The sequence below is a fragment of the Trachypithecus francoisi genome, unplaced genomic scaffold, assembly GCF_009764315.1.
Source record: "Trachypithecus francoisi isolate TF-2019V2 unplaced genomic scaffold, Tfra_2.0 Lachesis_group21, whole genome shotgun sequence".
Taxonomy (NCBI): Eukaryota; Metazoa; Chordata; class Mammalia; order Primates; family Cercopithecidae; genus Trachypithecus; species Trachypithecus francoisi.
In genome coordinates, this window is record NW_022681467.1 from 54,965,459 (window position 1) to 54,986,986 (window position 21,528).

Here is a 21,528-nt window from a genome sequence, read left to right on the forward strand (position 1 = left end):
TGCCCAGCACAGCAGGGAGAACTGCTGGGGCCAGGCTGCACTGTCCACCCTGCGTGTAGGAAGGAGAAAGGGGGCACCGCACTGTGATGTGGCTGTGTTAGATAATCCCCAAAGCACTGTTGGCTCTAAAATTCCAAAAGTCTCCCCCGCTTTGGGAACGGTAAGAGATGGGTTGGAGACCCTGAGTGAAAGGAACAATTCTCCTCCTCTGGGAAGACTTCATCTTCAGAGGCTGGCCTTGAGACATGTGCCAGAAAACCCCTCCTAGAGAGGAAGAAGTAGGGGCCACCTAAAGGGCATATGAGGAGTTGTGTGCTCCCCTCATGCTCAACTGAAGACTGAAATTCCCAGCACTTAAAAGCGAGTTCTGTAAAAAGTGGTCTATATTTAACACACACTGCTTGACTTTAGGGATAAATATGCGCCTGTGAGACCATCAGCACCATTAAGGCCGTAGACGTGTTCACCTCCCAAAGTTTCCTCTTGCCTCCTTTATTGTTATCTGTGGCCAGAAAACGTAACATATGATCTACTGTCTTAGAAAATTTTAAGTACCTGGGCTGGGTGAAATGACTCCCACCTGTAATCCCAGGGAGGCTGAGGCAAGCAGATCACCTGAGGTCAGGAGTCCGAGACCAGCCTGGCCAACATGGTGAAACCTTGTCTGTACTAAAATAGAAAAAATGGCCAGACGTGGTGGTGGGCGCCTGTAAACCCAGCTACTCGGGAGGCTGAGGCAGGAGAATTGCTTGAATCCAGGAGGTGGAGGTTGCTGTGAGCCGAGATCGCACCACGGCACTCCAGCCTGGGTGACAGGGTGAGACTCTGTCTCAAAAATAAATAAATACATAAGAAAAAGAAAAGAAAGAAAATGTTAAGTGTGCAATACAGACACTCCACTGTACACTAGGCCTCCAGAACTTAGCCTCTCACATAACTGAAACTTTGTACCCTTTGATCTTCACCTTCCCCATTTCTCCTTCCCTACTCCCTGGTGATCACCACTGTACTCTCTGCTTCTGTAAGTTTGACTGTTTTAGATTCCACATCGAAGTGACATCAGATAGCATTTTTCTTTCTCTGCCTGGCTTATTTCACTGAGAATAACATCCTCCGGTCCCTCGATGTTGCTGCAAAGGCACAATTCTTCAAAGGCAGAATAAACAGCTCAACTAAATTTTTTTTTTTTAAAGAAGAAAGAACTTTAAAAAAATTCTTTAAAATTTTATTTTTATTTTCACTTTTTATGGGCACATGGAAGGTGTATATATTTACGGGGTACGTGGGGTATTTGGATACAGCACGCAGTGTTTAATAACCACATCAGGGTAAATGGTGCGTCCATCACCTCAAGCGTTTATTATTTCTTTGTGTTATAAACATTCTGATTATACTCTTTTAATTTTTAAATGTACTATAAATTATTGTGGACTGGAGTCATCCTTTTGTGCTATCAGATTCTAGCTTATTCATTCTAATTATAGTTTTGTACCCATTAACCATCCCCACTTTTCCCCCCACTCCCCTACTCTCTATCTCCATGAGTTCAATTGTTTTAATTTTTACCTCCCACAAATGAGTTAGAAAGAAGAAAACAAAATTAAAAACTAAAATGAAAACAAGTCCTACTGAAAGTGTGGGGGTGGATCCCTGTGCTAAGGGAAGAGGAAAATGAAGCCAGGCTCGCTCTTTCCTCCTGCTGTGGATGCGATTCTGAACTCTGGCTTGGGAGGCAAATTGGGTGGTTTATCATTTGAGCCCTGCCTCCTTCCAAAAAGGATTTGAGGGGACTTACAGTGAGAACATACCCAGAGGATAGACAGTGGCAAATAAAGCCAGAGTGAGAGGTCAGAGGCCACCAAAAGGAAGAGAAAACCAAACCCCGGGAAGGGTCAGGGTCTCTCAGGCCAGGACTTGGATTCAAGGAACAGTCATCATTTGGTTTCATAAGGACAAAGGATTCTTGGCTTGGAGAAGAGTTGGCAGAGGCTAATATACAAATCTGTGTTTAAATCTGTTTATTGAAAGTTTTAAACATATTGTTTTTGTAAATACATCCAACAGACACTGATTAGTCAGCCCCCCGAGTGATGGGTGTGGCAGGGTCCCATCCCTGGCATTTTGTTCCCCATCTGGGCCAGTAAGCTCTTCCCTTTAAAAAAAACAAATAAGAAAGCAAACTCCTTACATAAGAAACTTTTGGGGCTACAAGGAGGGGGAACCAGCTTTTCTTGTTGTAGTTGAAATATAAACATTTTTTCTTTCTGGTCTGAAAAATTAATCTACAAAAACAGTAGGTGACACCAAAGAAATCACTTCAGGTGCTGGAAGTGATTTCATTTTCACACTCTATGATTAAAAGTCGGTAGCCAAGTGCTCAGAGCCACATCACATCTTCCTGAGTAGGAATATACCACTCCCTGCCCTCCTCTGGCTCTGTTTCTGTTCTTCAGGCGCTTTCATTATCTGTGTGATGTGGTGAGACTGGCCCGCGGCGACAGGGAGCTGCAGAAGGCAATTACTCCAGGGGAACATTGGGCACTGAGAGGCTGTGTGCCTTTTCCCCAGGACGCCACAGTCACAGCCTGGCGTGCGCAGGAAGCCAGCTTGATGGAGCCATCTCCGTCCATGTGACGGGAGCATTTCCAGAAAGTGTCCAGGGGCATTTATTTCCCAAACAGTCTGTGCTGCACAGGGAGAGGGGACGAGGCCGCAGGTCAGCGGAGGTGAGGGGAGGGCAGGATGCAGGGAGCTTGTTTGTGGGTCAGGAGGACACTGTCTTGGCAAAGTTCTGCCCACTCTGTGCCCACTGAGCCGCAGGGGACGGCGACGTGGATCATCCGTTTTCTCTTTCTCACTTAGCCTTCCCCGGAGGAGTTTGGGCTGGAGAAATCAACCCAAACCCAGGCCATCCCTGTTGTTCAAAGTATCAGACCATTCAGACCTGCAGGTTGCACGCCCAAAGGCTGGCATGCAGCCCCCTGGGGGCACTTTTGTTTGGTTTTTAACTTTTTACCTCATTTATTTGACATTAGGAGGGACTTTTTCTTTTTAATAAACTTTTTATTTTGGAATCGTTTTAGATGTACAGAAAACCTGCACAGTTAGCACAGAAATTCCCACATCCCTTCAGCCAGTGAACCCCCCGTAGCATCTTACGTGCTCATGGGGCATTTGTCACGACTAAGAAACACATGTGGGTACATTCCTATGAACGAACTCCAGACTTCATGTGCGTGTCACCAGTCTGTCAACTGATGTCTCTTTCTGTCCTAGGATCTAAGCCAGGGTGGGTGGTGACTTTTCATATCACTTTTTTTTAAGTGCCATAATTATGGAGTTATTTTAATGAATATTACAAAAAATACCACATCAATTATTATAGCTTGGGACAAATTAAATGCTAAAAGCAAGTCAATTTGAAGAAGTGTGTTATGAAAATAAATAAAGATGACATGGTACAGCCCTTTACTTCACAGACCCCACCAAGAAGCTCAGGCTTGCTGAACACCAAGCAAATCCCTAGCGAAGTCCTGGTGGGGCTGGGATAAGGAATAGCAACCCAGTCCCCCTTCCACCGCCCAACAGCGCCCCTCTTCCTGTTTGGATGCTGCGGAAGGGAGGAAGGACGTGGAGAGGAGAGGAACTCTCAGTGGGAATAAAGTTTCCATTTCAATTATTCAACTGATCCTTGACCCCCATTACTATGGATAATCAAAAACTGGGTGGAAGCATCATGCCTTAAAACCATCGCTGAAGTGGCCCTGAGGATGTGCAAGCAGATAATTGCACGGGGTATTCATCCAATGACACTCCACGGGGAGGTAGTTTTCTGTATGCATGGAGACGAGAGCAGTGGCCCTCAGCACAATGTCACACATCTGAGGAGTGTTCCTTCCTGAGGGGGCTCCTTAGGTACAACTTCCTGTTCCCTAGCATAGGGCTGTGATGATCAACCTCTTCTGACAATGGAGAGAGCAGGCAGAGGATGTTAGGGGAACCAAACCCCAAGAGGGAACCAGCTTCATTGGAAAGTGGAGTGTGTGCCTTCCCAAGGCAGGGCATTGCTGAGCCCCAGAGAGGAGCCCTGGGTTCTGCTGCCTCCCCCACAGCACAAGGCATGACAGCACCTGCATTGGAATATAGACTGTGCTTTGGAGCCTTTGGCATCAGCTCCCACCTGGTGTGTAAGTTTGTGGTCTCTCCAGCAAGTTCAGGGAAGTGAGGGAGTTGCAGTTCTCTGTCATTCAGCAGGTGTGGACTGAGGGTTGGCTCAGTGCCAGGGCCCGTGCTGGATGCTGGCTTCCATTGTGAGACCAGGCACAGCCCAGGCAGAGACGAACATTCCTACAGTCACTCACGACACCAGACTCCACAGACCAGAGAATGGACGGATCCACAGGAACGAGAGACAGGCTGCCAGGTGCCCAGACCTGGGGAGCCTCCGGAAGAGGAGAAAGGACCACCCATCATGGCTGACCTTGGGAGGACTTGGGTCTTCACAAATTGTGTTCCTTGATATATACAAGAGACACAAGACGCAAGAAGTATTCATCTATTCCCCTTCATTTATTTGACACATACTCTTGGGGCCATGAGTTCGATCCCCAGAAGAGGGTTATGATGATGGAGGGAGGAAGGATGTGGTGAGGGGCCGTGCAGGAGCCCAGGGGGCTTGTCGTATGGCCACTCTTGATCGCACTCCTCTGAGGCCCCAGAGGTGCTCCTTCATCCCCAGCTTGCTTGTGAGGCTGCGTCAACTCCCCAAGCCCCAGTTTCCTGCTGAGACCCAGCCAGACACTTAGCCCTGAGTGTGCCAGATGGCTCCACTCGGAGTGCTGCTCCAGCCCCTCTCCCTGGGGCTTCCTGCCACGTGACTGCACATTTGGGGTCTGGAGAAGGGCCCAGGGACTGAACTGCAAAGGCGAGGGGTGTCCCTGCTCCTCCTGACTGCAGCTTCTGCACAGGCATGTGTGTCTGATGATGCAGGGCCAGAGGGGCATGGCCGATGAGAGAGTTATCCTTTCTACCCGTGAGTCTCCCTCGGACACACAGGATATCTCATGTCTCCTCCTGGTTTTCCTGCTTTTTTTTTTTCTAGCTGCATGAGGTAGTTTTGTTTGAAAGAACAGTCAATGCAGACTTCAGTTTTCCAAATGAGGCTTGCTCTTGGCAAGTGAGAGAGACATCTTTTTGTTTGTTTGTTTCCTTCAGAAAAAAGGGCCTGAGAAAGCAAGTTAACAATTCTTTGGAATTATTTTTCTTTTTCTTTGGTGACTATTGCCACATGCTTAGTTCATTGGATGCCTTTTATTTCTTTCTCTTGCCTGATTGCTCTGGCTAGGATTTCTAGTACTATGTTGAATACAGTGATCAGTGCCATGTCTTAAAAATAAAAACTAATTCAAACAAATCCATGTTGAACAAAATATCACCATTGCTTTGTCAATTGCAGTGGAAATGCTCATTCTGGGCCCTTGGGAACCTCTGGGGTTACATGTGGAGGCTCTGCAAACACTTGTTCCATCCACATCTCCAGGAAAACGACCACCCAGGCTCTAATTCTTACTTCCCTGCAGAGAACAACCTCATCTCTAATGCAATGGTTTTTTGCACACCTACATTTCTGGGCAGCAGGCTCTGTTTATAGGTTGTTAGGCCAATAGTAACAATTACTAAAGAGCTGAGCTGTGGCTTTTTTTTTTTCTCTCTCTCTGCTTTTATCTCTTCCTGTTTTCTAAGGGTTGCTATTGTGACGTTAAGTAATGTATAGGAAATAATTTACTTCCTATTTCTGGGCCATACCAAGTTTTATCTCTGCTTGAGTCTCTTCCAGGTTGCTTGAAATGGTGCTTTTCTCAGTTAAACGTGGACTTGACATAAAGGCCAAGCCACAGGAGGCTGCCCTCTTTTATTTTCGTTTCTAAGGCTCAGGGAGCATCTCTCTGTTCTCTGAGATGCTGCCTGCAGAGTACGAACTGGGAGAGGACACTAAAATGCCCTCTCAGCAAAGAGTAGCGAGCTCCCTACAGAGAGTGTGAGCAGGTCCTCTGGAACTCATCTCTCCTCTGCAGGGCCAGCCCCATGGTCCTTTCTGGACTTGTGGCTGTCTTTTCTGGGCAACCAGATCACTGTGTTTGAATCAGAGCATCATTGGCTGAAAACACTCCACTGTTTACAAAGGTATGTAACATGCTCCATGACATAACCATATATAAAACGTCAGTTAAAAAAAAAACAAACTCTTTTACTCTGTGTTCTTAATGATATATTTATCTTCAAGCACGCAGTTAAAGGGAAAATGCTACGTAAAACTGTGTGACCCAGTTCAAGTAATTCTCTTGTGTGCTTAATACCGCTGTTGCTTTTGTCAAAATATTTGCTACAATTCATAATGGCTGTCAAAAACCAGGTCCACAATCCACGTTCTACTAAACAGAAAAACATTTAGAAGAAAATTTATTGCTTTATAAACTGTTTTTTTCCCCAATGATGGACCTAATTAAACTGAAAGTATGAATTGGTTAGAAACATATTAGCTCAAGTATGTGTGTGTATATATATACATATATATGTTTTATTAGCCCAAGTTTTTATTTATATATGATATAATTGAAATATCAAGATATTTGATAGAGCTACTATTTATAGCAATTCTACTGATCAGCCACCCAAGGGTAGCATTTTTCAATGAGATTTACAAGGGCCAATAGACCATGTATTTATACACATATCTGACTTCCCAGTGGCCAAAATAGCAAAGAACTGGAGGCTATCTCAGATCAGCCATGGAAGCCATGCTCTGAGAGGTAACGTGTTTCTCCTTTCCCGTAGCAAATCTTTCTGTAAGAATGAAACCAGAGATGTTATCTACCAAAATGCAACGAAGGACAGGATGCAACTTAGAAAAACGATAACATTAGCTGACTGGGAAAAACAGAATCAACGTCAGGGCCAGTTTAAAATAATATGCCTTTCAACCACCCTCGCTTTATTGCCCCAGCTAAGAGCAAGTATTTAGGACCACAGGCTAATATTAATCAGAGAGAATGCTTAGGTTCTGTAGCAATGTTGGGTCCTGTGAGATTTGCCTCCTTAGCTGTGCTTCTGCTGGGAAGCTGGGGAGGGGTGGTCATGAAGGAGGAGTGCCATGTGAGCAGGATTACCCAAAAGCGCCTGCCTAGGGAAAATGGGCTCACCATCAGGGGTCATGGAGTTACCAGCAAGAGAGACTTTCCTCCTGGTAGAGACCATGAACACCATGTACGCAGAGAACCAAGACTGTTAAAGGGAGGTAGGGTAGGCTGTTTGGTTAGAGGGGTGGGGCAGGAACAGGCACAGGGAGAGTCTACCATGTCTGGACAAATCACATTTATAGTTTTATCCAATCCTTCGAACAAATGAACATGAGCCCCACTTTTCAGATAAGGAAAACACAGCGTGGAGAGTTTAAATGAATTATTCCAGGTTATAGGGTTTGTAGGTAGCAGAGCAAAGGTTCAAAGACAGGTCTCATCTCCAAGGTCTGGGAACTTTACCCACCGTGCTGCCTGTCTGGGTGTGGCACGACAGGGAAGACTGAGTTATGCTGGAAGGTCACACTCAGGGATTTCTGCAGAGCGACTTTGGGGCATAGGTGGGAAGCTTGTTCTCAGCACTGGCTTGTCACCAAGTGAGAGATCTTTGCAGATTTTCATTGCTTTCCTTGTAGTTCCTTTTTTTTTTTTCTTTTTTTGGAGCTGTAGTCTCACTCTGTCACCCAGGTTGGAGTGCAGTGGCATGATCTTGGCTCACTGCAACCTCTACCTTCTGGGTTAAAGCGATTCTTCTGCCTCAGCCTCCTGAGTAGCTGGGGTTACAGGTGCTCACCACCACATCTGGCTAATTTTTTTGTATTTTTAGTAGAGACGGGATTTCGCCATGTTGGTCAGGCTGGTCTCTAACTCTTGACCTCAGGTGATCTACCTGCCTTGGCCTCCCAAAGTGCTGAGGTTACAGGCATGAGCTACTGCGCCCAGCCCCTTGTAGTTTCTTTATGATCACCTTGTATTCATAGCAATGTTGGAGCTTTTCCAGATATGGTAAATGGTAGCGATGTCAATTTTCCTTTGAATATATAAGGGTACATAAGGAAAAGTGAGTTGATATAAAGAAAATGAAAGGAAAATGGTCTGTGCGGAGTCAGTGTTTCTCCAAGGATAGGCTGTGGTGCTCATGGCTAGGGTCGGTTCTAGATACCCTATGAAGGCTGCGGTAAATAACATTGACTCACACACTGGGAAGGTTGTTCCTGCTTTGATTCTATTTGTGTATTTATTATTTTTATAAATTAGCCTCTTTGTTTTGAGATCATTGCAGATTCACCTGCAGTTGTAAGAAAAAAATACAGAGAGATCACATGTACTTTTTACTCAGTTTCCTCCAACAGCAACATCTTGCAAATCACAATCAGAATATTGACAGTGATATAGTCAAGATACAGAACATTTCCATCACTGCAAGGACTCCTTGTGGCCACCCTAACTCCCTTCTGCTCTCTCCCTTTCTCTGTACCCACCCCACCCCTTAACCCCAAGCAATCACTAGTCTGTCCTCCAGTTTTTTATAGTTTGTTATTTCAAGAATGTGATATGAATGGAATCATTCAATGTGGTGTGTAACCTTTAGGGACTGACTTTTTTCATTTAGTGTAATTCTCTAGAGATTCATCCAAATGTTTCATGTGTCAACAGCATCCTCCTTTTCATTGCTCAGTAGTGTTCTGTGATATGGACATACCACAGTTGGTTTAAATATTCATCTGTTGAAGGGCATCTGGGCTGATGCCAATTTTTGACTATTACAAATAAAGCTTTAGAAACATTCATGTACAAGCTTTTGTGTGAACATAAGTTTTCATTTGTTTGGAATAAATGCCCAAGAGTGCAGTTACTGGGTTGAATAATAGTTCCGTGTTTGATTTGTTAAGAAACGGCCACCTTTTTTTCCAGAATGGCTGTGCCACTTCACATCCACACTGAAATGGATCCTGGCAACATGGGCAGTGTTTCCAGATCCTCCCCAGCATTTGCTGTTTCACTATTTTTTATTCTAGCCATTCTGACAGGTGTGAAGTGATATTTTATTGTGGCTTTAATTTATATTTCCCAGGTGGCTAAAGATGTTGAACACCTTTTCATGTGCTTATCTGCTGTCTGTATACCTTTTTTTGGTGATAACTTTCTTCATGTGTTTGCTCACTTTCTAATTGGATTGTTGTTGGATTTTTTTTAACTGTTAAATTTTCATAGTCCTCTATAGATTCTAAATATAAGTCCTTGTCAGATATGTTGTTTGTGAATACTTTCTCCAGATCCGTAGCTACCTTTTTATTCTCTTATAAGCAGGGGTTTGCACAGAGCAAAAAAAATAACTTTGATGAGGTCCATTTTATTATATTTTCCTTTTATGGCTAATACTTTCTGTTTCAAGTCTGGGAACTGTTTCCCACTTTAGAGATCCTAAAGATTTTCTCCTATGCTTTTTTTCCCCTAAAGCTTTTACAGTTTTATATTTCACATTTAAAACTGTTTTAACTATTTTGAGTTAATTTCTATATAAGTAAGATGTGAGGTTTAGGTCAAGGTTTTTCTTTTTTCTTTTTTCTTTAGCTTATGAAAGTCAATTGTTTCAGCATCATTTGTTGAAACAGCTACACTCTGTCTACAGAATTGCTTTCAACCTTTGTCAAAAATCAGTTGGCTGAGGCAGGAGAATTGCTTGAACCCAGGAGGCAGATGTTGCACTGAGCCGAGATTGTGCCACTGCACTCCAGCCTGGGTGACAGAGCAAGACTCCATCTCAAAAAAAAAAAAAAAAAAAAAAAAAAAAAAATTAGTTGGGCATATTTGTGCAGATTGATTTCTGTTTTTTGTTTTTATTATTATTCAGTTCGACTTATGTGTGTATCTATTCTGACAATACAGTCTTGATTACTTTGGCTATATAATAAGTTTTCAAGTTAGGTAGACTGATTCTTTACACTTTATTATCTTTCTTCAAACTTGTTTGAGTTATTCCAGTTCTTTTGCCTTTCTATATAAATTTTAGAATAATCTTGTCTATGCCCACAAAAGTATCTTACTAGGATTTTGATAGGAATTGCATTAAGCCTATTGCATCTTCCAATGCATGAACACAATAGGCCTCTTTATTATTTAGATTTTCTTTGAGTTAGTTCATCAGTGTTTTGTAGTTTTCAGTGTATAAGTGTTGTACGTGTTTTATTAGATTTACAAATGCATATTTCGTTTTTCATTTAATTTTTGTTTTCAATCATTCACAGCTAGTGTATAGAAACGTACTTGACTTTTGCATGTTGATCTTGTAGCCTCTGTTCCTTGCTTCACTCACTTATTAGTGCGAGGAAGGTTTTATTTTATTTTATTTTATTTTTTTGTAGATTCTTTGAAAATTTGTATGTAGACAATAATCTCATCTGCAAATAGGGATAGTTTTATTTTTCCTTTTCCTGCTTGCAAGTCTTTCCTTTCCCTGTATGTATTTTGTATTTCTTCCTTGCTTTATTGTATGGCTAGAACTTTCATCTTCTGAATGAGAGTGATGAGAGTGGACATCTTTCTTTTTCCTGATCTTAGGGAGAAAACATTCAGTTTTTCACCATTAAGTATAATGTAAACTTTGGTGTTTTGTAGATGTTTTTAATCACATTAAGAGGTTTCCCTCTATTTCTATTTTCCAGCGAGATTTTATTATGAATGGGTATTGAATTTTGCCAAAAGTATTTTCTACATCTATTGATATAATTATGTGATTTTTCTTTTTACCCTGTTAATATGGTGGATTACACTGAATGCATTCCTGGAATCCTTGTTCAAGGTGTATAATTTTTTTCTTATTACAGAATTCTATGTGCTGATATTTTGGGAGAGGTTTTGAATCTGTGTTCATGAGGGATATTCGTCTGTAGTTGTCTTTTCATGCTGTCTTTGTCTAGTTTGGTCGCGGGGTAATACTTAGGTGCTTAAAATTAACTGGGAAGTGTTATTTCCTTTTCTGTTTTCTGGATAAAGTTATGTAGAATTTGTGTTAATCCTTCTTTTAAAGTTATAATTCTCCATATTAGGGCCTGGAGACTTCTTAGTAGGGAGCTTCAAAATTGCAAATTCAATCTAATAAATAGTTATAGTGTGATTCTCATGTGATTCAAATGATTGTTTCACATTAGGTGGATCATGGTAGTTTGTGCTTTTTGAGGAATTGGTCCACTTCATCTAAGTCATCACATTTATGTGAGCTGAGTTATTTACAGTATTCCCTTGAGGTCCTTTCAATGTCTGCAGGGTCTGCAGTGATAGCCCCTTTTCCTTCCTGACATTGATAGTTTGTGTCTTCTCTCATTTGTCCTGTGTCAGTTTTTGTAGAGATTCTGAAGACCAATTTCTGGCTGGGCACAGTGGCTCACACCTATGATCCCAGCACTTTGGGAGGCCAAGATGGGTGGGTCACTTGAAGCCAGGAGTTCGAAACCAGCCTGGCCGATGTGGTGAAATCCTGTCTCTACTAAAAATACAAAAATTAGCCCAGTGTGGTGGTGCGCACCTGTAATTCCAGCATGTTGCAAGGCTGAGGCAGGAGGATCACTTGAGGTCAGGAGTTTGAGACCAGCCTGGCCAACATGGTGAAACCTTATCTCCACTAAAAGTACAAAAATTAGCTGGGTGTAGTGGCAGACAATTGTAATCCCAGCTACATGGGAGGCTGAGGCAGGAGAATCCCTTGAACCAAGGAGGCAGAGGTTGTAGTGAGCCAAGATCATGCCACTTCACTCCATCCTGGGCAATAGAGTGAGACTGTCTAAAAAAAAAAGAAAAGACTAATTTTATTAATCTTGTCTAAGAAAAAGCTTTTTCTTGATTTTCTCTATTATTTTTCTGTTTTGATTTGACCAGTTTCTTCCCCTACCTTTATTATCTCCTTTCTTCCACTTGCTCTGAATTTATTATGCTTTCCTTTTACTACAGTGAAGTGGACGTCTAGAGTCTTGATTCGAAACCCTCTCTCTTTTCTTTTTCTTTTTAAACAGTTAATAGCAGTTTATTTTAAAATATTTTTGTGGGTACATAGTAGGTGTATATATTTGTGGGGTACATGAAATGTTTTGATACCGGCATGCAGTGTGAAATAATCACATTGTGGGAAATACTCCTCTTTTCTAATGTAAACATTTAGTGCTATAAATTTCCCTCCCGGCACTGCTTTAGTTGTGTGCCACAAATTTTGAGATATATTTTTGTGTTCACACATCAGTGTATTTTTTGATTACCCTTGGGGCTTCTTCTTTGACCCACGGATTATTTAGAACTGTGTGCCATTTCGTTTTCAAGTATATGAAGCTGTCGTGTTATCTTTCTGTCGTTGATTCATAGTTTGATTCCGCTGTGGTCAGAGAACATGCTTTGTATGATTTTAATTCTTTAAATTTGTTGAGGTTGATTTTATGGCCTGGAATGTGGTCTATCTTGATGTAACAGTCTGGGTCCAATCAGGAAGTAGGAGCCATACAATGGGCTAAATGAGAGAAGCTGATGCTAAGAATTAGTAACTATAATGAAGAGGGACTATAAGACATAAGGGAACTCCATGTGGCACCGTAGGATTGAGATTCAGCTTCTCAACTGAGAGAGATAGCTTCCAGTTCTCCCAGCAAGGGCACACATGGAAGGAGTCAGACTTCCTTGGAGGAGATGTGATTTGGCCACTGGATAGCAGAGGAGTTGGCTGGCTTAGTGAGACTGAAGCTTATCTGGAGTTGCTGGGCAAACAATGGGCAACTTTCTGGAGTACAGGTGGGAGGTGGCAGGCAATCTGCATCCAGAGACGTGGGGGTGTTTTGGGAGTGTGGCACTAGTAGGACAGAAGTCTCCAGAGCTCCCAGAAGGACAGTGTGCTGGCTGTGTCGTTGCAGAAGGAGCAGATCCATGTGAACCCCCCAGCCACAGGCAGGCTGTGCAAGAACTTTGGTTTTTATGTTGTGGGGGCTGCAGACAGATTGCTGCTGGGCTGAGGTTGCAAGGTTGCAGAGCGAGTGAGTCCTGGGGCCTGTGGCTGGGAGGGGGAGCTCCATGGCATGTCCTCATACCCACACCACTGGCCCTCTCCTGGGCCCCTCCTGGAAACCGCAGGAAGCCTCTTCCTCCTGCAATGACTCTCCAACATCCTCTGTTGGAAAAACTTAGCACTGTGTCTACTTTAAAGGAGAAAAGCTTTAAAAGTTTGCATCCTTCATCATACGGCATGTATTGAATGGCATTTTTGGAGCTGAGAGGCAATACATTTCTACCTGGCAGAGTCTATCCCTTTGCCTATGCAGCCCCACGTGTACCCTTTACATGCATTTGAACTTTCTTACAACAGAATGGCTCTATATTTCCACCTAACAAGATACATCCATGCTTCTAGCAAGTGAAGAGGTTCTCACTTGTTTGAAATGAGCAGATGCAGTCATTGTACTCAGCACAGGCTGTATCAATTGCTCTTCAAATTCAGTAAAGATATCACTGAATATTCTGTTCCCTAAAGCCTACATTGTAAAGTTAACTTCCAATAACTCATGTATAAAAATTTAAAATATGAAGTAGGAGAAAGAAGTAGAGAATGATTAGTAAAGATAAAATAAAACTCATTCATATAACACATGTAGAGACCATACACGAAGCCCCTCCAGTCCTCGTTTATATAATTGATCAAGAAGTTGTAGTTCATATCTGTGACTTTCTTCTTCCACCACCCATTCCACATCTTCCTTGACCTCAGCTGCTCTGGGTTCTTTACCTCTTGGAATATCTACTAACTCCTGAAAAGTTTGAGTATTTGCTTTTCTCCCAAATTGCAGTTGTTCCAGTATGTGGCAATAGGTCCCTTTGAGAAGGCATAAATAAAGATTTACAATGTGTCCTTTTGGCAATAGTAGAGTGTCCTTTTCAAGGGGACCTGGATTTCCCTTCAATCAAGGGCCTGTAGGTCTGCAAACTGCCTTAGTTCTGAAAACTGGGTAAAGGGCAGTGAGTCTCCATTCGATGACTGAGTCAGGTTATTTGCCACCACACTTAGAACTTTTCCTATGATTTCCTATGATATCAGGTGATATCTTAGTAGACTGACTAGTCTTTCCCTCTGAGGGACAATGTGATCAGTTAGCTACTGCTAAGATCTCTGCCAGCCAAAGAATTCGAATTCCTGCCATTCCCTATTGCTCTTGTGGTTGGCACACTCTCCTTGTCTTTGGCAATGAAGTGGTGCCACTTGGTTCTCTGCTATTCTGGGACCCCCTAACAACCACAGTGAAATGTGGGAGCCTGTCTCAATAGTGGTGTCCCCTACAGCTCTTCCTGGCCTGGAAAAAGAGCAACCGCAAATCTTTTTGGGGATGCGGGTGCTCCCCTCATTAATGCATTTCTCAGTGCCCTCCTGAAGAGGGGCCTTCTGGGTCCTCTTGAGGCATGCCATTGGGAGAGTTGAAGGTTGCCTGTGATACACCTGGCCCAGCAGGCGTATTTACCATAGTCTTTAGATCCCCTCCTCTGTGTCATGCCAGGGAAGCTCTAGCATTCCAGCCTCACTAAATGCGGGTCACCATCATGTCCAGGTTTCGGTCAACCAACCTAGGAAGCTTTAAAGTCATGTCCAGCTGCACAACTAATACATTAAATTGAGATTCTCTGGTAAGTGCTCTCCTGTCAATGAATTTGGTCCAATGGCTGGTGGTGTTTTCTGTCCTCCTTGGTATAAACCCACGGAATTCATTTGCACACACAAGTTCCCTATGTTTCTGCCGACATATTAGCCAGGGCGTTGAGCTCTTCTGGTGTGTGAGCCATTTCCCCTTGGGTCATAGTGAGCACCTATCCTTGGGTCATGCTGAGATTTGACTCTAGTTAAATCTAGTTAAGTCTAGATAGAGGGAGCAGGGACTGGTTGTGGTGGATTCTGAGAAGGATCAGTATCCCCTTTCAAGGCATCTACCCTATGTGAAGGCATCATAAGGTTTTCTAGCTCAGGAAGTCTGGCCTCTGTGGACAGTGAGGGGGAATCTGCTGCCACAGGAGGCTCAGAATGACCTGGACGTCAATGTTGTCAGTTTCTCTAGGTCGAACAAGATGTCCTCATCTTGAGTTTTAGGATCCCATTTTTTCCTGATTAGTGTCCAAATTTTCACATGAGAAGCTTGGCATGACTGTGAATTCAACTGCCATTTTAATTCAGTAACTTGCACCATTAAATTTTTTGTTTGATTTTCAGCAACGTCAGCCCTGTGGCTACAAAAATGAGAGATTCTTTTAGGACTATCATGGAAGCTGTATGATTCTCAGACCATGACTCAAAGTGGAAATTAATGGACCAGAGCTTGTCATTTGCTCTCTGTAAGTGCTCAAGGACACCAAAAGAAATCCATTTCGTACCACATCCCTTATGGTCATCATTCCTGCCATACGGCAGGAGCAAAAGCCACTTGAGCTTCCAAGGCACATGCTCTAAATTGGCATTTTGCCACAATCGACAACAGGTGATGGCTTTATTAATTGTGATGCTTTTGTACCTCACGGGTTACAAGAGTCACATTTCTCATTGGCAAGGAGCTCAGCACTGTGCTCACATCCAAAAGCAAACCACCACCAATCCCTAAATCCCATCACTAGGGATCTCTTCGGACCATTCCCAGAGACAATTCTGTAGAATTCTGTGCCCAGTCAGAAGACAGAAACCACCCAGTGGGTCATGCAGGGGAAACTTAGCATAGGAATGATTAGGTACAATGGAAGAGTGACTATTAGGTACAAGGAAACTCTATAGGGTGCCCTAAGATTGAAGAGAGTACTCAAGGAACAACACACTTGGAAGACATTCAGGTCTCCTCGGAGAAGCTGTGATTTTATCCACCAGATAGCAGAGAAGTTGACTGATTCAGCTAGACTTGAGATTGTGTGGAGTTGCTAAGCCAACAGCTGACAACCTTCTGGGGTGCTGCTGGAGAGCAGACCATGCACAAGCAGAGATGCGGGCGTGCATCTGGGAGCCTGGGCACCAGCGGGATAGAAGGCTTTGGAGCTTGTGGCGTGCATAGAGGAAGTGGGGCTTGCAGAAGAAATGGCCACTGTGTGTGGACTCTTGGCCACAGGAGGCTAGCTGGCTTTACACGGCTTTAGTTTCCCTGTCTGGAAGGCTGCAGATGGATTATCCCTGATCCACGGCTATAGGCTGCACAGGGAGCACTTTTGCACCCTGCGGTTCAGGCTGGTTCTCTTAGATACCCCCATATAATGGTTGCTCTAGGTATTACTATATATATATATGGAATTTATCATAGTTTGCTGGTGTCATTACTTTACCAGTTGGAGTGGAGAGTAGAAATCTCACCTCCATGTATGAACTCACATTTAGAATTATCTTAAATATTTCCTTTACATACATTTAGAACCATATCAGACAGTGTTATATTTTTGTTTCAACCACCAAACATGATTAAGAAAACTTGCCCAGGAGTGGTGGCTCACGCCTGTAATCCCAGGACTTTGGGAGGCCAAGTCAGGAGGATTGCTTGAGCCCAGGAAGTTGAGGCTGCAGTGATCCATATACGTACCACTGATCAATGTATGTGCACTCCAGCCTCGGTGACAAAGCAAGAGCATCTCAAAAATGGAAAAACAAAAAACAAAACAAACAAAAAATTCCAAAACAAAAAACAAAAACTCAAAAGGAAATGTTTTTACCCACTTTTTTTACTCTTTCCATTGTTCTTTTTCCTTCCTGATGTTCCAAGTTTCTCTTTGTGTTACTTCCTTTCTGTTCAGAGAACTTCCATTCTTTGAGGGTGGGACTGCTGGTGACAGATTCTATTTGTTTTCATTTATTTGAGAATATCTTGATTTCCTCTTCATTCCAGGAGGATATTTTCATACTTTCACTGGATATAAAATTTTGGGCTGATACTTCCTTCCCATCAGCTCTTGAAAAATATGGTACCCTTTTCTGCTTGCCTCCAAGTTTCTGATGAGAACCCTGCTTTCGTTAGCATTGTTTTCTCCGCAGCTAAGGCATTGTTTCTCACTTGCTTCTTTCAACATTTTCTATCTGTAGAGTTCAGGAGTTTGACTATGACGTGCTTTGGTGTGGATTTCTTTGGGTTTATTCTGGTGGTGGAGGGGTAGGTGATTCTGTCAGCTTCCTGAACCTGTAGCTTTTTGCCTTCTGCCAAATTGAAGCTCATGAACATTATTTTATTTGAGCACTTTTTAAGCCCCGTCTTCTTTCTCTTCTCCTTCCCCAACTCCGATGATATGAATATTAGACCTTTTGTTATTGCCATGGGTTCCTGAGGCTGTTCATTTTTGAAATTTTCATACTGTTTTCTCTCTGTTGCTCAGATTGGGTAATTTCTATTGTCCTGTCTTTAAGTTCACTGATTCTTTTTTTTTTTCTGTTCTGTCCATTTTGCAAAAACTCAGAGCCCATCCACTGAGTTTTGAAATTTTTGGTTATAGTATTTTTCATTTCTATTATTTGCACGTGGTTCTTCTTTTATCTTCTATGTCTTTGCTGGGGCTTTCTATGTTTCCTTTGTTTCAAGCATGTTTGTAAGTGTTCATGGAAACATTTTCATGATGGCTGCTTCACAGCTGTCAGGGAATCCCAGCATATTTTGCACCTTGGTGTTGGCGTCTGTGCATTGTCTTTTTTCATTTGGTTTGAGGTCTTCTTGATTCATGATATGACAAGTGGTTTTTAGTTGAGACTTGGATGTTTTGGGCATTATGGGATGCGAGTCTGGGTTTAGTGACCCTTCTGTGTTAGCTGGCTTCCTTTGCTACTGCTCTGGCTGGGGAAGAGGTGAGTGGAAGTCGAGGTTCCCCACTTAGCCTCTGTTGGTACCCGTTGGGAAGGCCCTGTTACCTCCTGGGAAGGATAGTAGTGCTGGCTTTCTGCCAGGCCTTCACTGACATTTCCCTGTCTGGAAGAGCTAGGAATGCCTTGTTATTGCCTCCCACAGAAAGAGGGAGTGGATTAACACACTGTGGCACACCCACACCGTAAAATGGGACTTGGCAAGGAAAAGGAATGAATGATTGGAGCACACAACAGCTTGGATGTCTCTCAAAGGTATTGTCCTGAATGAAAGAAGCTAGACCAAAAAAGCCACATAATATGTGGTTGCATTTATAGGACATTCTGGAAAAGACAAACCTATAGGGATGGAAAACAGATCTGGGGTTTCCAGAGGCTGGAGGTGGAGGAAGAGATTGACCAGAGACGGGGGCATGATTTGGGGCCGTGATGGCCTTCTTCATTTTGATTATGTTGGTTGTTACATGACTGTATTGACTTGTCAAAATTCACAGAACTGTACACTAAAGAGGGTGCATTTTACTGTATGTAAATTGTACCTTAATTTAAAAAATACATCCTGTTGAGAGATGGAGAAATTTGAGGAACATGATCTCTTGCCACCTCTCAGTCTGCAGCCCTAGAATCATGTTGGGTCCTAACTGACATAGCTTTTCTCAGTAACCCCCGCAGACCCTCTGTAACATGCATGTGTATTTTGCTTTCGTGCATACACTATATCCATTTATCAAGAGTGCCTATCCATATCTTGTAGTTCTGACATGGGCAGTTTAAGAGGTAGGGTTAACTCATATAATATTTTGAATCACGACAGTATTTGGGACACTTCTTCCTTCCCTTTCTTTGAATTCAGCATTGCATCTGTTTGCTGTTTTCCTGGATAATTGTTGTAATTATATAAAAGAATAACCATCACTAATGCAATATTCTGAATTCATTATTTCACATCATAAACAAATCTGTTGATAGCCTGCTAGGCAATCACGAATCGTGTGCTATGTAGCATTTTATTTTGTGTGCTAAGCCACGAGGAATCGAGATAAACCTTCAACACAGCCAGGCCCATATTAGGAAGATCTGCCCTTGGCACACACTACAGCCAGCTGAGGTCACCTTCCAAGTGGCCCTCAGTGGCGGAAGGAGAGCAGTTCTGGATGGCAGTTCTCATCCTTGTGCTGGCCTTGTCTTCTATCTGGCAATAAAGCTTTAGGCTTTGCTTTCTCCATTTGCCATGGAGGAGAGTAACAGTCACAGCAGTAATCAAGACAGGCCTCTTGTCATTTAATTAAGCATGGCATCCCTAGTATCCATAATTTCAGGTCATTAGGTACCCAGACATTGTTCTCTCCATTTTGCAGATAAGGAAACAAAGGCCCAGGGAAATAGAATGCTTGCCCAGAAAGAACTAAAAAAAAATATTGTTGAGCAGGCCAGCGTCTGTGGGTGCAGTTCCTCTGATTTAGTGTGTCATGCCGCAAACATGCCAAGCACATTCCCGCCTCAGGGCCTTTGCACTGGCTGTTTGCATCCACTGGCCTTTGCATTGCCAGAAACACTCTTATCCCAGGTACCAGCATGGCTCATTCTACCAATAGGTTCCCATGTTAAAACCAGGCAAGTCTGGGGCAAACTAGGATGAGTTGGTGTATGGTACACCAGTAAATGAAACAGCATGTGTTGCAGAGCTGACATTCTTGTTAGGGATGCTCCCCTGGCCCATCTCATCTAAAATTGCACTCTTCCCTCCTTCCTGGCCCTGCTGATGTTCCTCTGCCATGCTCCTACCCTCCCTTCCCCTGCTGTATTTTTTTCCATAATACTTACCATTTTTCAATACATCATATAATTTATGTTTAAAAACTTTCTTGTTTGTCTTCCTAACTAGAATGTAAGTTTCATAATATAAGCTCTTTTATTTACCAATGTACTATACCCGGGGAGACCAATTCATTCTAGTTTGCCCTGGACTTGCCTGGTTCTGAAATGGAAAGTCCTGCATTCCGGGAATCCCCTTAGTCCCAGGCAGAACAGCATTCTGGGAATCCCCTTAGTCCCAGGCAGAACAGCATTCTGGGAATCCACTTAGTCCCAGGCAGAACAGCATTCTGGGAATCCCCTTAGTCCCAGGCAAAACAGGACCCTGTAGCTTCCAGCACATAAAACAGCACCTGGCATGTAGTGGGTGCTCAATAAACATTTGAATGGATGAATAAATAAATATTCAATAGGTGGAAACTAAACTAGAACAATTGCCTTGGTTTTGCAATGGTCCTATGCTCCATGTAATGTCATCCTAAAGAGTGTTAATTCATTCTGCCACTTTTCCTTTGAAATAGTTTACTACTATATTTACTACTATTACTAAATCAAACCTATTGCTTTGTTAATGTGGGTGCCTCAAGCACTATTGTACAGCTCCCAGCTAGTGAGACTCAGAGAGGCAGACCTTGCAGTGTCCTCTAAGCCAAGGAGAAATGAGGCTTCACATGCCCACTCTCTCAGCCAGTGAGGGTTCTACTGTACCATCCAGCATCGTGTGGCCTTGCCTTCTCTTTATTTTGCATTCCAGCCAACAGTTTGGACCTAAAATGGGTGTCAAAAAGTGTGCAAGTGCTTGAGCTGAAGTGACCCAACAAACGACGGAAGAAAGTTTTACTGTGTATTAAAATGCAAATCTGTGGACTGTCCAGGCCCTTCAAAGAAACGGATGACAAAGCAGAGGGGAAACCCAGTTGACCACAAGTAGGTTCCAGAAGGGAAGCAGAAGAAACTCTGGTCTAAGCTGTGTCAAGGCCTAGGTGTTACATGAAGACAGTAAAAGCACAGTGCCATTTCCAGAGGGATGAATCAATAATGACTCCTTTCAATGCTGATATAATTGTTCATTCCAGTTATGCACTCTGGGAAAAGTGGGCTGTTCGTAGAGTCACAGGCTATGAGGGATGGTGGTAAGACAAAAATCACCACAGGGCAAAATTAACCCTAAAATTCTTTAGGCATGCATCATGTTATTAGCCAGCATGTCATGCTATTCAGTTGCCTCTTGCTGTCTCATACACCACCCCTAAAACGGTGGCTTAGAATAACAACTGCTTATTTGGTTCATGATTTTAGGGGTCAGTATTTTAGGCTGTGCTTAGGTGGTTCTTGTGGCTGGGCTTATTCGTGTGTCTGTGGTCAGCTGCCAGGCCTGTTGCGGACAGGCTGGAGGAGGAAGGTCTCTCCTGGGATTGCTTGGCTCAACTCCACGTGGTCTCTCATCCTCCTGGGAGCTCACCTGGGCTTGTTCTCATGGCAGAGGCAGAGCAGAAGCGTGCAAGCTTCTTGGGACACCTAGGCGCACCATCCCTAATGTGACACGGTGTTGCCTGGAGTTGAGGAGTGGAGAAAAAGTCTCCAGATCTTGATGGGAGGAGTAGCAAAGTGCCCTTGCAGAGGCCACGGAAACAGAGAGGATTGAAGAAGTGAGGCTGTTTTTCCAATCTGCTCACGGTACTTCTCAGTACCTCCAACTCTGCCAGTTTTTCTTTTGGTTTTGAATTTTGTCTTATTTCCTTGTTTAATCAACAGATGCGATGAGAAGCTTGTCTTTTTGGCACATGTTGTACCAAAAATGCTGGAAACACT

The 21,528-nt window shown here is 43.2% G+C and overlaps 1 protein-coding gene across 4 annotated transcripts in view; it reads left to right on the plus strand.

Annotated features, from left to right (window-relative positions):
• ZNF831 (zinc finger protein 831) overlaps positions 1–21,528 on the plus strand; it is a 118,626-nt gene that overhangs the window by 9,223 nt on the left and 87,875 nt on the right. The window contains exon 1 of one of the 4 annotated variants that reach the window (XM_033186931.1): positions 784–6,183. The exons of the other annotated variants lie outside the window; for them this stretch is intronic. The gene's annotated coding sequence lies outside the window, so the exon portion shown is untranslated. Of the gene's footprint in view, positions 1–783; positions 6,184–21,528 lie in introns of those variants that run through there. 4 annotated transcript variants of the gene reach the window in all.